Genomic DNA, 12,799 nt, shown 5'->3' with positions numbered 1-12,799 from the left:
AGCAGGGCTGGCTGCTGTCGAGGCATGTGTGGTCCTCCTGGGTCCCCTGCACTCTGCTTGCTCTTAAGACATTGCATTCATGGTATTAATCAGGTACCACTGAATTGCGGAGTTGCAGGCTGGGGTTCCATCTGGGTGAAGCTGCAGGCTGGACCAGGCAGGGTCCTGGGCCTCCCTCCATGGGCCAGCTGTGCAGAAGCTCCGATGCCCTTCTCGTTCCTAATTCCACCCTCTGTTTTCACTTGCTGTGCATCCTGATGAATTCCCTTACCAGGCTAAAAGTTTCCATCTCTGGGCTTGGCCCCAAAATGAAATTCTTTGGAAACTTTCAGCTGAGTTCACTTAGCTATTGTTGGGGGGGAGAAGATGGGTGGGGGAAGAGACGGTTTGGGTCCTGCTTCTTTGTGATAACTTCAGATGCAAGCTTGGTGAGACCTGGGCTGCTTAGTTGGGGTGAGGAAGGCAAGGGGTGTCACAGAAGCAAAGTCCTAGCTAGGATGAGTCCTGTGGCCAAGTTGCTTTACCTCTCTGGAAACTATTTGCTAAGTTCTGAAGTTGGATCCTCTAAATAAATTATTTCTCAGATGTTTGATACACAACCCTGGTGCTTGCTGATTGATGCCTTAATCTCAGGATATGGCTTTTTGTTTGATAAGCTCTGCTTCCCTCTGTGTGTGTGGGCAGCCACTGGAAGGTTCTAGCTTCTACAGATGCCTGTTCATCTCTGTCAGCCTCCAAATCATAATCAACCACGTGGCCGGACCACAGGAGTCTCAGGCCTGGCCTGATGGAAATTAGGCTGTTGGCCCGGAAGGCATGAGCTTTGCTCAGCCCACCCTTCCTCTTCCGTCTGTTGGTCTAACTTTGTTCTGCATCAGGGATGAGCTGGTCAGGAGAGGGTACAGAATTTAGAGCCTAGATCTGCACATGTTGTTTGGTTTGGGAAATAACAACAAATTACTTTGTTGATTTTAGTCCAACAAAGTAAGTTTCTAGAAAGTCAGGTTATTGGTCTGGATTTAGCTAATTCTTTCTTTCTTTTCTTTTTTTTTTTACTCTAATATAAAAAAGTTTAAAAAACATCCAGCAATTAGAAAAAAAAAAGTTTGTAAAATGGTCTGTGAATTAGTTTCTTCTAAGAGTGTCTTCCTGGAGCTCTAAGGTGCAAGTTAGATGGGTTGGATGGCAGGACAGCAAGGGCAGAGGCCAATGCAGGATTTTAGATCACCAGAAAGTTCCATGTCTTTGACATAATTTCTGAGACGTACTTGTGAACTGCATAAAGTGTGCAAGGAGAGGGGAATATTTCTGACCTTTAAGCAAGAAGATCCCCTAGTATCTCTGGGGTTTCTTATCAGTCCTGCCTGGAGGTAGAGGAATACATGGAATGACCTTGGAAGGGCACATTAATGCCAAGGGGAAAATGACCAACCCACTTGGCCTAGTGCAGGAGACCACAGACCCCCAGCAGCAGGAGTGGAGACCTCTGCAGCTTGGCTCTCCCTGGGTGGTGGCCATCTCTTGCTCCTATTCCCTCTTCCTCTCCAGCCCTGGATGAGGAATCTGCTGTCCAGATTATTCCAGAGGCCCTTGCCTGGTGCTTTTTATGCCTCCTGGCTGCTGAGCAGATGGGTGCTTTGAGGCTCTGCCCAATTTCTGCTCTTAGGCCACATTCCCTGTGTTCGCTGTCTTATTTGGCCCTTAATGAGCAAGTTTGGAGGGAAGATTTGAAGATGTGAGGGACAGATCAGGAAGAGAGATGTTCTGGGATGGGAAGTGCCTATGGAGACCTTCCTTTTGGCTGTTCCTGAAACCTTCCGTATTGATGGTCACTGTTAACTGAGCAGCTATTGCTGGTGCGGCTGCTTGCAGCCCTCTGAGGGTGTTATCCACATTCACCAGGTAGGGAGAGGGAAGTTCTTGCCACAAATCACACCTTCAGTGTTATGTGAAGCAGGGACTGGAATCCAGATTCCTCTGACCTCAAAGACTGTGCTCTTGCCCCGCAGACTAAACTAATCCTTGGTGTCTAGTAGATATGACCAGTCTTTAGTAATTACCCATAAGTATATAGGCCTACTGTGCACTGAACTGGTAGCACTTAGCAAGTGCTTTAACTGCATCCCTGAGTTTGCTCTGCTGTTGCTTCTCATACTTGGGTGCCCAATGCCTGAGGATGCCCTCAGATCTGAGGTCCATCTCCCCATGGGGCTGTGGCCTTCAGGGCCTATGCTGCCAGAGCCACAGGTTGACTTCTGCAGGCCTGAGGCATTTTACCTTAGTGGATCCTTCATAGAAAAATGATATTTTATGACTATGTTGTTATAAAGACAAATACAGTATTATTAATTTTTATTGTTCTTTTTCTTTTGATTTTGAAAGACTAAAATAGAAACAGTTTTGAGGTCATGTGGGCCCTGGACAATGTGTCTTGTGGAGGACTGGCCCTGTCTGCAGTAAGTGACGGGCAGCTCTGAGCCTGGTTCTGAGAACCCCCTGAACAGCTTCTTCAGTTGGCTGACTTAGCGACAAACTCCACTCCTCAGCCTGTAGCTCCAAGGTTTGGGAAAACCAGACATACCCCTTCCCCCTTTTCCAGCCTCTTTACCATCTCTCAAATCCTTCGAAGCCTTGTAGGGAATTGATGTGCCAAAGAAGTACCTTCTGGAGAGGCCCTTCTGAAGTCCCTTTGGTGCCCTCCTCCACCCCTACCCCCAAGCTCTGATTTCATCCTCTTCCCTTCCTCTTTTGGGAATGGCCCACTCCACAGTGCAGTGACCCTGGCTACTCACTTTGCCTCCCAGGAAAGCCTCTTTCTACTCTTAGAAGGAGGGTGGAGGGTGCTCTTGAGCTTGGCTCTCCAACTCCTCCTCCTTCCCCATGGGCTTTGTGGGTCCCTGAGCCCTGATGGGGAGGGATGCCTTGCCCTCCAAACACAGCTCTGACATTGTAGGGCCCAGGGTGCCTGTAGAAATGCTGATTCCTTTAATGTATGGCTAAGGACTTCAGAGTTACAAACTCTGAGTTACAAATGTGCACATTTTCTTTTTCTGCAGCAAAATAGCCTTTATAACAAGAGGAAGAACACCTTCTAGTTTAGCACTGCAGATTACTACAGAGTTTTGATGCTGGAACATATGGGGCTGGGAGAGCTGTCCCCGGGGCCCTGGCCACCCCGCTGCTCCTCCAACCCCACTCCACTGGGAACCTGGAGCTCTTGTGTGTGTATGGGTGGGTGACCTGGCTGCAGAAGCCCAGTGAGGCTGCCCCTGCAGTCTGGGTGTGCACATGCTCCAGGGGTAGTTTTCTCCAGTCTGGTGCAGGAAGGCTGATACCTCTGGGCAGAGGTACGCCCAGGTCCCCGGAGTGTTCAGAAGGAAGCACTGAGCATTGGGCTGGAATATTCTTGTGGTTCAGGAACTCCTCAAGCTGCAGAGAGCCCAGAGTTCAGAGGAAGGCCCCAGTGGGGCCTTTGGAGAATGGCCCAGGGCAGGGGCTTCCGTTGTGTGACTTGGAGGGTGATCCTGTCCTCCACTTCCACAGGGATGCTTGCTGTCTGGCTACAAATTTAGATTTGCTGTCTCAGCTTATGCTGGGTTTGCTTATGTCTTAAAAGAAGTGAGCTATAAGAAATGTAGCAGTGGTAGCCTTGTAGCTCATGATCGACTCTCCTGTTGAAAAGGAATAGAACATGTTATTGAAACCATTTATGAGTAAATTCAAGTTATACAAGCACACTGAAGAAGAGGCAAATCCCTAAGTGCAATAAGGTAGCTTTCTCCCTAATATTTGACAGCAGATGGAAAATGTTGGTAATTTCATAACCAAAGCCTTGTTGGGACATTTCTTGTGACATACCCACTTAAGTCAAACCTTACAAGGGTATGAATAACTCAACGGGTTTCACACCAACTCTTTTAACTCTCTAAATGGAGAAAAATGTTGTGAGTGCTGAGTGGTGAAAGCTGTTGCTTTTTAATCCAGAGAGTGAAATCATTCAAATCAGAGAAACCCCTTTGTTGGTCCTTCCAACACTGCCACCTTCAGTTTAAAATTTAAGCCTTTCTGCATCTTCCTTCCAGATGGATGCAGGGAGGACGGGAGCACACCATACATCAGGCTCAGCTCCTTGCTTCCAGAGGAATTGCTTTCCAGTCTCCTGAACAATTAATCCAGTTGTAATTACTGTGTACCTGCCACATGCCAGACACCTGCTTGGCCCTGAAGTGTGTCGGTCAGTCAGACAAGTGTGGTTCTCACCTTCAGGATGTTTACACAGACTATTTTTTTTAAGGGTAGGAAAATTCTAAGTCTATTGAAAACCACTTTATTGCTTTAAGTCTGAATATAATAAAAACTTCTTTTAGTAGCCGTTTCCCATTAGTAATCCAGGTCTGTAAGTTTCTCAGAATCTGCTTTCAAAAATGGGTCAATGTCCCTAGAATTAAATGCTTTAAGTGGTCAAGGGGCTGAGACTACCTACAACTCACAGGCGTGGGAGCAGACTTGGCCACCAATTCTCCGTGGCCCTCGGAAAGAAGTCTGTTCTCTGAGACGCAGTTTCCTAACATGCACAGCAGGAAAGCTGACCTAGATGATTCCTGATCTCCCCTCCCACCCTGACACTCCATGACAAATGTTTTAAAAATAGAAAACAAACAGTATTTTAAGCACAGACCCTGTGTGACTCCATTGGGCTCACCTTGAAGTGTCCTGCCCTAGTGGTAGTCTAGTCTCTTTGGTGGCAGTCTTTGACAGATCAAAGTCTCCTCTCATCCTTGAACTGCTTTGGAAACTGCAGGCAGGATGGGTCCCATCTGTTGATGGTCTCTGGGACTTTCCAGACCCCTCTGGCTGGAGAACCAAACCTGAGACTCTAGTTCTTACATCTGTTTCAGCACTGGGTGTCCTGGGGGCCAATCCATTCACTAAGGGAATATTTCCCGAGAGTTTGGCAGTGCCAGGCCTGGTTCTAGTGTCAGCAGAGTCCCTTATTGCATGGCGTTTACATTCAAATGAAGGGGTGGGGGAACATACACACACACACACACACACACACACACATGCATTTTGATGTTGGTGAGTAGTGAGTGGTGTGAGGTCTAGTGAGACAGGTTAAGGGGAGGAGCATGAAGCAGAAATACCATTTAAGCTTGCGTGACCAGGGAGGCCTCTAATCACAGAACTGAAAGAAGCAGGGGCGTGGGCCAAGATGATATCTGGAGGAAGAAAGGATCATGTAGAGGGCAAAGAAAGAGCAAAGTCCCTGCGGTAGGAGGTGCTGGCTGGGATCCAGGAACAGCAAAGTGGCCAGTGCTGCTGGGAGGAGAGAATGGTGGGAAGAGGGCCAGGGGCCCAGAAGTGAGGTCAGGTGGGGGCACAATGAGCTTGGGTTTTAATTGCGATGGAAAGTCTTGGAGGATTTTAAAGAAGGAGGCAAGTATGATGTGACATGAGTTTTAAAAGGATCTTCTGGCTGCTGTGCCTAGAAGACACAAAAGGGAAGCAGAGATAGCAAAGTGTGGGCCGGTTAGGCATGGTCCCTACAGAGCATCGGAGATGCTGACGGCTTAGTCCAGGTGCAGGAAGTGAGAAGTGCTTGGATTTGGGATACATGGGTGTGGTACAGACCACGTATTGGTTACCTGAAATGGTCCCTGGACAGGACAGATATTCAGAAGAGGAGAGACAGAGGGTGGAGAGACAGAGGAGAGCTGTGGGCAAGGGGAGGACATTATCTGGCCCTGTGCCCCCTGCCAGCCCTGCGTCTCCTGCACTGGTTCCGCTTGCCCTGGCTGTGAGCATCAGGTACACATCCTGCCCGGGTCCAACTTTGTGTTATTTAACTGGGGGGCTTCTGTGCCTAAATCCATGATCCTTTCCTCCTTGGAGCGGTGCTCTTCTTTGAGGACCTGCCTCTCCCACCCTGTCCCCTTAATGTCTGCAAGCTTTTCCTCTCTCTTACAACCTCACACCTCCTCAAGATGCTCCCCAGCCATAGCCGGTGGCCACTTCCCCAGGATGAGTGCTGGGCTCCAGCATCTTCCCCAGGATGAGTTCTGGGCTCCTCTGCTCCTGGCATGGTGGGCCTGGCCTAGCCTGATCCTCCTCCCCTCCCCTTCCCTCCAGGCTGTTCTCTGGAGAAGCTCCATGGGGCATGCCTCGAATTTTTCATGCCTTTGCAGGGGCTGCTTCAAGAGGAAAAGTGATGCAATACCGAGGCATTGTAGGGGCGTGGCCACCTTTGACCTACAAGAGTCAGGAGATGGAGACTCCACAGACAAAATCCTCCCCCTTCCTCTATATGATGGAATGTTCTCAGGCACAGAATTTACAAGTAGGATGTGTGAAGACGTCCTAAGTGAACAGGAACCTGGCTGTGCCCCTGAGAGGCTGTGGACAGCTTGACAGTGCTTCCCTGGGCCACATCCCTTGTTCTGCATGTAGGCACTGCTTTGCTTTCCTGTCCCTCGCTCTCTTTGCCTTGAGATTGCACCTCCCAATAAGCCTTAGCACTTAGTGGGTGCCCATTTTCTTAGAAGCTTTCTTGACCACGTGTTTCCTGTAGGCTGTATCCACCAGGCCCTCGTCTTTTGGCCACAGAGGTGGGCATGTGTTCTAAGTCAGGCCAGTAGAAGCCCTTGCCTGGTGTCTTTTAAATTCAAACTGGAGGGAAAACAGATATTCCCTCTGTCATTGAACCTGAAGATGTGAGTCTGAGAGCTGCTGGGGGCCATTTCCTAAGGAATGTGGAGGAATCCTATCTGGCAGAAGGGACTGGCCCATGGAGATGAGCAACGGAAGTGGAGATGAGCAACGTAGGGGGTTCTGCATCCAGCTGCTCTCGACACCCAGCTGCACCCTGGCCTTCCCAGAGTTTCCTTCTGTGAGGCAATAAATTCCTCCTCTTTCCTGGCTGGTTTGAATTGGATTTCTGTCATTTGCTGTATGAGTCAGGGCCAGCCAGAAAATAGGAGTCACTCTGGGTATGTTACATGGAGAGTTGAGCACAGAGATAGGGGAGCTAAGAAACCTGACGGGAGTGAATGACACAGAAGCTTCTAATGCCCCTACCTAGGACAGGAGGGGCAAAGGAGGCAGTGGCATTACTGGCATCCAGGATGGGGCCACCTGGCAGAAGCTGAAACTGTGACTAGCCTGTGTGGTGGGAGCCAGAGGCACGGGGTAGAGGCTCTCATTGAGTTACTTCCTAAAGTGGAAAGGGGCAGAAATAGTTGTCCTTTCCCTCTTCCTGCAGCCTCTCCCTTGCTGCCCATTGTGCAAAGCTGCTCCAAGTCCAGCAGACAAGGGAGCCTGGGAAATGTAGTCTTCTGCAAGGCGGAGCAAGCAGCAAGGAGCTAGAGAGTGGGGAGCAAACAGCAAATGACTGGCACACTGGCCATCTAAGAGTGTTCTTGCCACTGTGTCTGTTTTTGACTGTGAAACCAGGGAGCCAAGCCTATCAGCTGGAACCCCAGTGTGCCCCTCAATCCCTGTGCTGTAGCTCGAAAGTTCTCCACAGTCCTGTTGATCGTTACCGAGAGTCCTGCTTCTTTCTAGCTATGCATTGATTTCCTAGTATGTCTTTTCACGCCTTTGTGCCCACATGGGAAATCCACAGGAAGCTGAGTTCATCAGCTAAGGATTCAGTTGGATCCCAGAGAGAACCAGGTTCAATTTCAGAACCTGAATTTGAATTTCCCCAGCCAATAACCTCCTTCCAGATGACTCTGAGAAGGTGCCCTCTGAATTCCAGCTTGGAGGTTGATTGGAGTTATGTGGCCAGGGCAGAGGTGCTAAGCCATGCTGGGTGAATTGGGATTTCTCTCAAGTATTCAAAGGAAATTCAAGTTCTCAGGCCAGCCTTGGGAGACCGAGGACAGGATTTCCCTGTTACCTAAAAGTTAACGCAACACTTTGAAACAAAGGAAAAGCATATTTTTGAATTTAAACTGAGTATGGGCTTAGTTTTGATGATGTGGCAAAGAAGGGGTGGGGATGGGGGTCATGTGAGGGATTTTTAGACTCCAGAGTGACCGGAATGGCTTGTTGGAGGCCATCCAGACAGTGGGGTTTGAGGTCCAGTAGAGCTCAGCAAAGAAGTTCCTGGGAACCTAGTGGGGGACAATTTGGGGTTTTGCAGATCTTCTGAACAGAGGCTGTTTCACATATGTTGGAGGGCAGGCGGCTCTCTATACATCTATATTTTAAAATAAATAAAAGGTTCTCTGAACAAACCACACGGTATTGGACGGACTCACTCTCCCGTTACGAAGCCTGTGCTTTCTGGCTTTGCAGGAGCCTGTGGTGACTGCTCCAGGCTGGGAGTCCAGGTTGCTGGGTCAGCTTCTGGCTCCTGGCTTCAGTTTCCCTGAAGCTCCAGCGGACAGGCCGCCTGCAGTGCTGGGCCTCAGTTGTGCCTTTCTGAGGAACCAGCAGAGGGCTGGGGCTATTTATTCTGTGAGAACAGAATAATTTTTCCTTGGGGTTATTTGTTATGTTGTGTCGTCCCCTCTCTCCTTATTTACATGTTGCAGTCCTAACCCCCAGTACTGCAAAAATCACATTACAGTGGGGTCATTAGGGATTGGCCCTAATCCAGTATTACTGGTGTCCTTATTAAATTAGGAAATTTGGACACAGAGACACACATAGAAGGAAGACCATGGGAAGACTGTATTTATATGCCAAGGAGAGAGACTAGAACAGAGTCTTGCTTTGTGGCTCTTGGAAGGAACCAGCTTACCAACACCTTGAGTTTTAGACTTCTAGCCTCAAGAATTGTGAGACAATACATCTCCATTTTGGAGCCTCTCTGCGTGTGGTACTTTGATATAGAAGTCTGAGAAGACGAGCACACTTGGTCTCCTGTCATTTTTCTCCCTGCGGAGGTGTCAGGAGAATCCCTGTTTCTCTTTTCCTCCCGCCCCTTCTTTCCCCACACCCATTCCTGCCTCATCTTAACAAGCTCACGTCAAAGCTCTGTGTTATCTTCATCTAGAACCTTTATCACCACTCTGGAAGCTCCCATTCCCCTTGGGTATAGAGGAAAATGTTCTTGGTGTCAAGATTCAGCAGAGTGGAGGGATGGCAAGCTTCACAGGTGGGATGGAGGTGAGCCATTGTGAGATGCCACCCCTCAGTAGGGAGGGGTTGAGAGCACCAACGAGGAGGGAGTCCTTGCTACTCCTTCCTCAGAAATCTTGGAGGAAAATAGGCTTTGCAGGAAGGGCAATTCTACTTGAAGACGGAGCTGACTCCTGAGATGATTCCCAGGGCCTTGAGGATGGGCTCCCAAATCTGGCTAATCTGATTACCTGGAGAGCTTAATGATTTTTCTACCCCCTTTCACGTTAATGTGCTCTGCAAAATACTCTAGTGAACACCCTTGTATTTATAGGCATTGCTTAAGCAAAATAGGACCAATAAAATTAGAAGCCCCTCAGTACTCCTCTCATTTCATCTTGGGAACTTTAATAATTATACAGATTTCTTAGCCTGGTCACAGAATCTACTGAACTAGAATTTCCAAATGTTGGGCCAGGAAAATATATTCCCCAAGTTCTCCAGGTGATTCTGAGCAGCCAGAGGGACCGGCGCAACTGTGGATAGGGCCAATGGGGCTGCTGGGATTACAGAGTCCCACCCTCTCCCTCAGGACTCAGATCTACCTATCGGGCTACCTGGCCAGTGGCCTGCCCTTTAGGGGAGTGTTGTGTTGCTGTGGGCCTACTGGTGCTGGCCTTGGAGATGAGGTGGGGCCAGAGGGAAATTGGGACTGAGGAAGAAGCTCAGGAGTCAGGGACTTTTGGTGAATAGGAGTGAGTGGGCATTTGCACCAAAAGAAGCCAAAGCGGGGGAGGTCCGAGGCAGTGACCCACCGTGGGAACGGCATGGAGGACAGCCTTGCCCATACCAATTCTCAGACAAACTCCTGGTAACTAGACAGTAGCTAGCTCTTTACCTCTTTTCCCATCAGTTGGGTTCAGTCCTATGCTTCCTTCATTATTAGTTACCACCTTGAACCTTTCTACCTCTAGAAAATGCAGCTGATGCCATCTTTTTAATTTTATTTGATAACATGCTTAGTAGAATCAAGTTCATTGATGTGCTTTGAAACCGCAAAGTGTCCAACACTACCAGTCTGGTCTTCAATGTCAAGACTGAATGTCACCTCTTATCACAACACACGGGACCCCACACCCTTCCCTGAAATCATCTTAGCGTACTTCTGCCACCTCTCCAGGATCACAACAGTTGGGACCTTTAAGTCATGATTATTTGCTTCTAGGCTATTAGTCCCATAAGGACAGGATAAATGTTTTACTCAGGGCTGTATCTCCAATGTCTACACTGTGATTCACAAGTGCTTTTTGCATTAATGAATGAAGACTTTGGGCAGAGGTGGCATCGTTCAGTCCCCAGTACCCAGGTTGAAGAGTCTTACCTGGAGTGGGTCTGGGCACAGGTCGAGACAGCACAAGAAGGTTCTTTGTGTGGCATCTGGATCTGTAGGAAGCTCTGATTCTGGTTTGTTTCTCCAGACAGCCTGGCTTCCCCCACTTCAGCCAACTCCTTGCCAGTACCTCCTACATCCCAAGGCCTTTGTGACTTGCAGGCAGCAGGCTTGACTTGCGTGTTCATTTCAGGAGGCAAACGTATAATTCAGGTCATGTCCGGTGCCATTTGGAAGGAAGCTCAGGTTTCCCTAAGTGGAAACAACATGCTCTGAAAGCAATTATGGGTCGGGAAGCATGTTCTGGAGTGAGACCCAGCATTTATAAACAAAGGTTACCCTTCCTGCCTGGTGACAGGAAAACACAGCGAGGACAGATCAGCCCTATTTGACCTCAATAGTGTCCTAGGCAGGCTTGCATCATCCAGGGGGCAGCGGGCAGCGGGCAGGATTGGCACTGGGATATCTGGCAGCATTCTATATGTTAGTTTGGACCTTGGTTTCCAATGGACTCCCCAGAGTTACTCTTTTTGATGCTAGGCTAGGACCTCAGAAATAGAACATGATGGGACCCTGGTTAGAAGTGATTGAAACAGTGGACAATTATTTCCCTTTTCATTTCTGTATCATGGAGAAGTTGAGCTGCATGACCTGTAAATAGTTGTATGCTAGTTTGAACACCAACTCTTGGGGAGGGTCAGGAAGCCTGATTTGTAGTATCTGCTGATTTCCATGGCACAAGTACTTCCATTACAGCCACCAGTCTACAACATGATGTCCCTGAATGAAGACTTGGGAAGAAATATACATGCTCACCTGTTGACAGCTGGTCTGATCGCTGCTAGACTCTGCCAGACTTCTTTCACTGTTATCTTATTGTTAATCCTTACCAATATTCCCCTGCCATGTTTCTGGGATAGCATCTCTTTTACATAAATAGACATTCATCTGTACTTGTGTGGATGCATCCATGGCTGGCCAAATGATTGGATGGTCCCAGTGCAAATTGAAAATGTGGGCCCCTGTTTAGTGGGGAAAAGTGCCATTAAAGGTAATTAAAATAAAGCTCTTTCCTCTCCTCCATGGTTTCTCATGGTGTTTTTACTTTACCATTTAATGCATTTCCAAGGAAATGAGCATTTAAAAATTAAGTTATTATTATCGGGTTTACTCTTCTTTATATTAGCAATGTCAGTTTTAGTTGCATATAAAAGTGTTTAACTATGAAATCACCAAAATTACACACTCACATTTCATTTGCTATTTCATGAAAATTGCACAGTCGTCTTTCATACATGACATAGTAGAGATCCTCACAAAACCAAGTCCACTATTTGTATTTCACTTTTTGAGATGCATGCGTTCTACCAACTGCACCTCTGCTTATTGATGACAGGGGGAGGGAAGAAGGGCAAAGCATCCACCCACTGTCCTCTCTTTCTCTTTTCTTCTGTGTCATCATTTGTTGTGTAAATAAATGGTTGGCTCATGTAGAGAACCCACATAAGGAAGAAAGGATTTGATAGGCCTCCTTGATTGTTCATAATTTTCAGAAGCCATTTCTTTCCTTCTGTGTTCAAAGGCAGTTCCAGTTTGAGTGAAAATGTAGCCTTTTGGGGTTGTTGGTGCCTATGGTATTCAGTCATGGCTGCACCCCACTCTGTGCTTGCTTTGCATCTTGCTAAACTGCCATGCATTGTGTGGGGCATTGCAAGTGCTCTATGCCAATGGAGAGCAAGGATTGGTGGGAGGCATTTTCTCCTCTCTCACACCCACATGTATGCCCATGTCCCATTGAATTTTGTTGAAAAAAACTCAAGGACAGAATTAAGAATTTCAAGATGGCGACAGAAAATATCAGATGCAGGATAGGGCCTGGTGAACTTGAGGCCTCAAGGTCATGGGACCAGGGAGTTGGATTTGGAAAAAAACATTGTTTTTTTCCTGGGCTCCCTTTGGTTGTCCATTGCCTGTGTGCTATTACTCCTTAAATATTTTCCATATACAGCTTGCCTAGGAATTTTTCTTTTTAGGGACCTAGAGTCTGAATGCATTCTCAGTTTCTATCAGGGAAAATGTGCCCCGTTCAGTATAAATTACTGCTATGGCCTGAATGTTATGTCCCCCTAAGATTAACAGGTTGAAATCCTAACTGCCAAGGTGATGGTATTAAGAGATGGGGCATTTGGGATGTGAAATGGGCTTTTACCAGACACTGAATCTGCTGATATTTTAATCTTGAATTTCCAGTCTCTAGAACCAGGTGCAAAAAAATTTCTGTGGTTTATAACTACCCTGTCTATGGTATTTATCATAGCAGCCTCCAAAAGGATTAAGAGAGTA

General features: G+C 47.7%; 1 long non-coding RNA gene across 1 annotated transcript; it reads right to left on the bottom strand.

Moving 5' to 3' along the window:
- Positions 1-2,337: 2,337 nt before the first annotated feature.
- Positions 2,338-10,821, bottom strand: LOC308631010. Its single transcript, XR_014018087.1, has 2 exons — positions 10,448-10,821; positions 2,338-3,671 (listed from the first exon to the last, which is right to left on the bottom strand). It is a non-coding gene; the product is annotated as an uncharacterized lncRNA (long non-coding RNA).
- Between the last annotated feature and the right edge of the window lie 1,978 nt (positions 10,822-12,799).

The sequence above is a fragment of the Spermophilus citellus genome, assembly GCF_964194105.1.
Source record: "Spermophilus citellus genome assembly, chromosome: 11".
In the NCBI taxonomy this organism is placed as follows: Eukaryota; Metazoa; Chordata; class Mammalia; order Rodentia; family Sciuridae; genus Spermophilus; species Spermophilus citellus.
The sequence above is the reverse complement of the archived record's forward strand: the minus strand, read 5'-3'. Positions and strand labels throughout refer to the sequence as shown.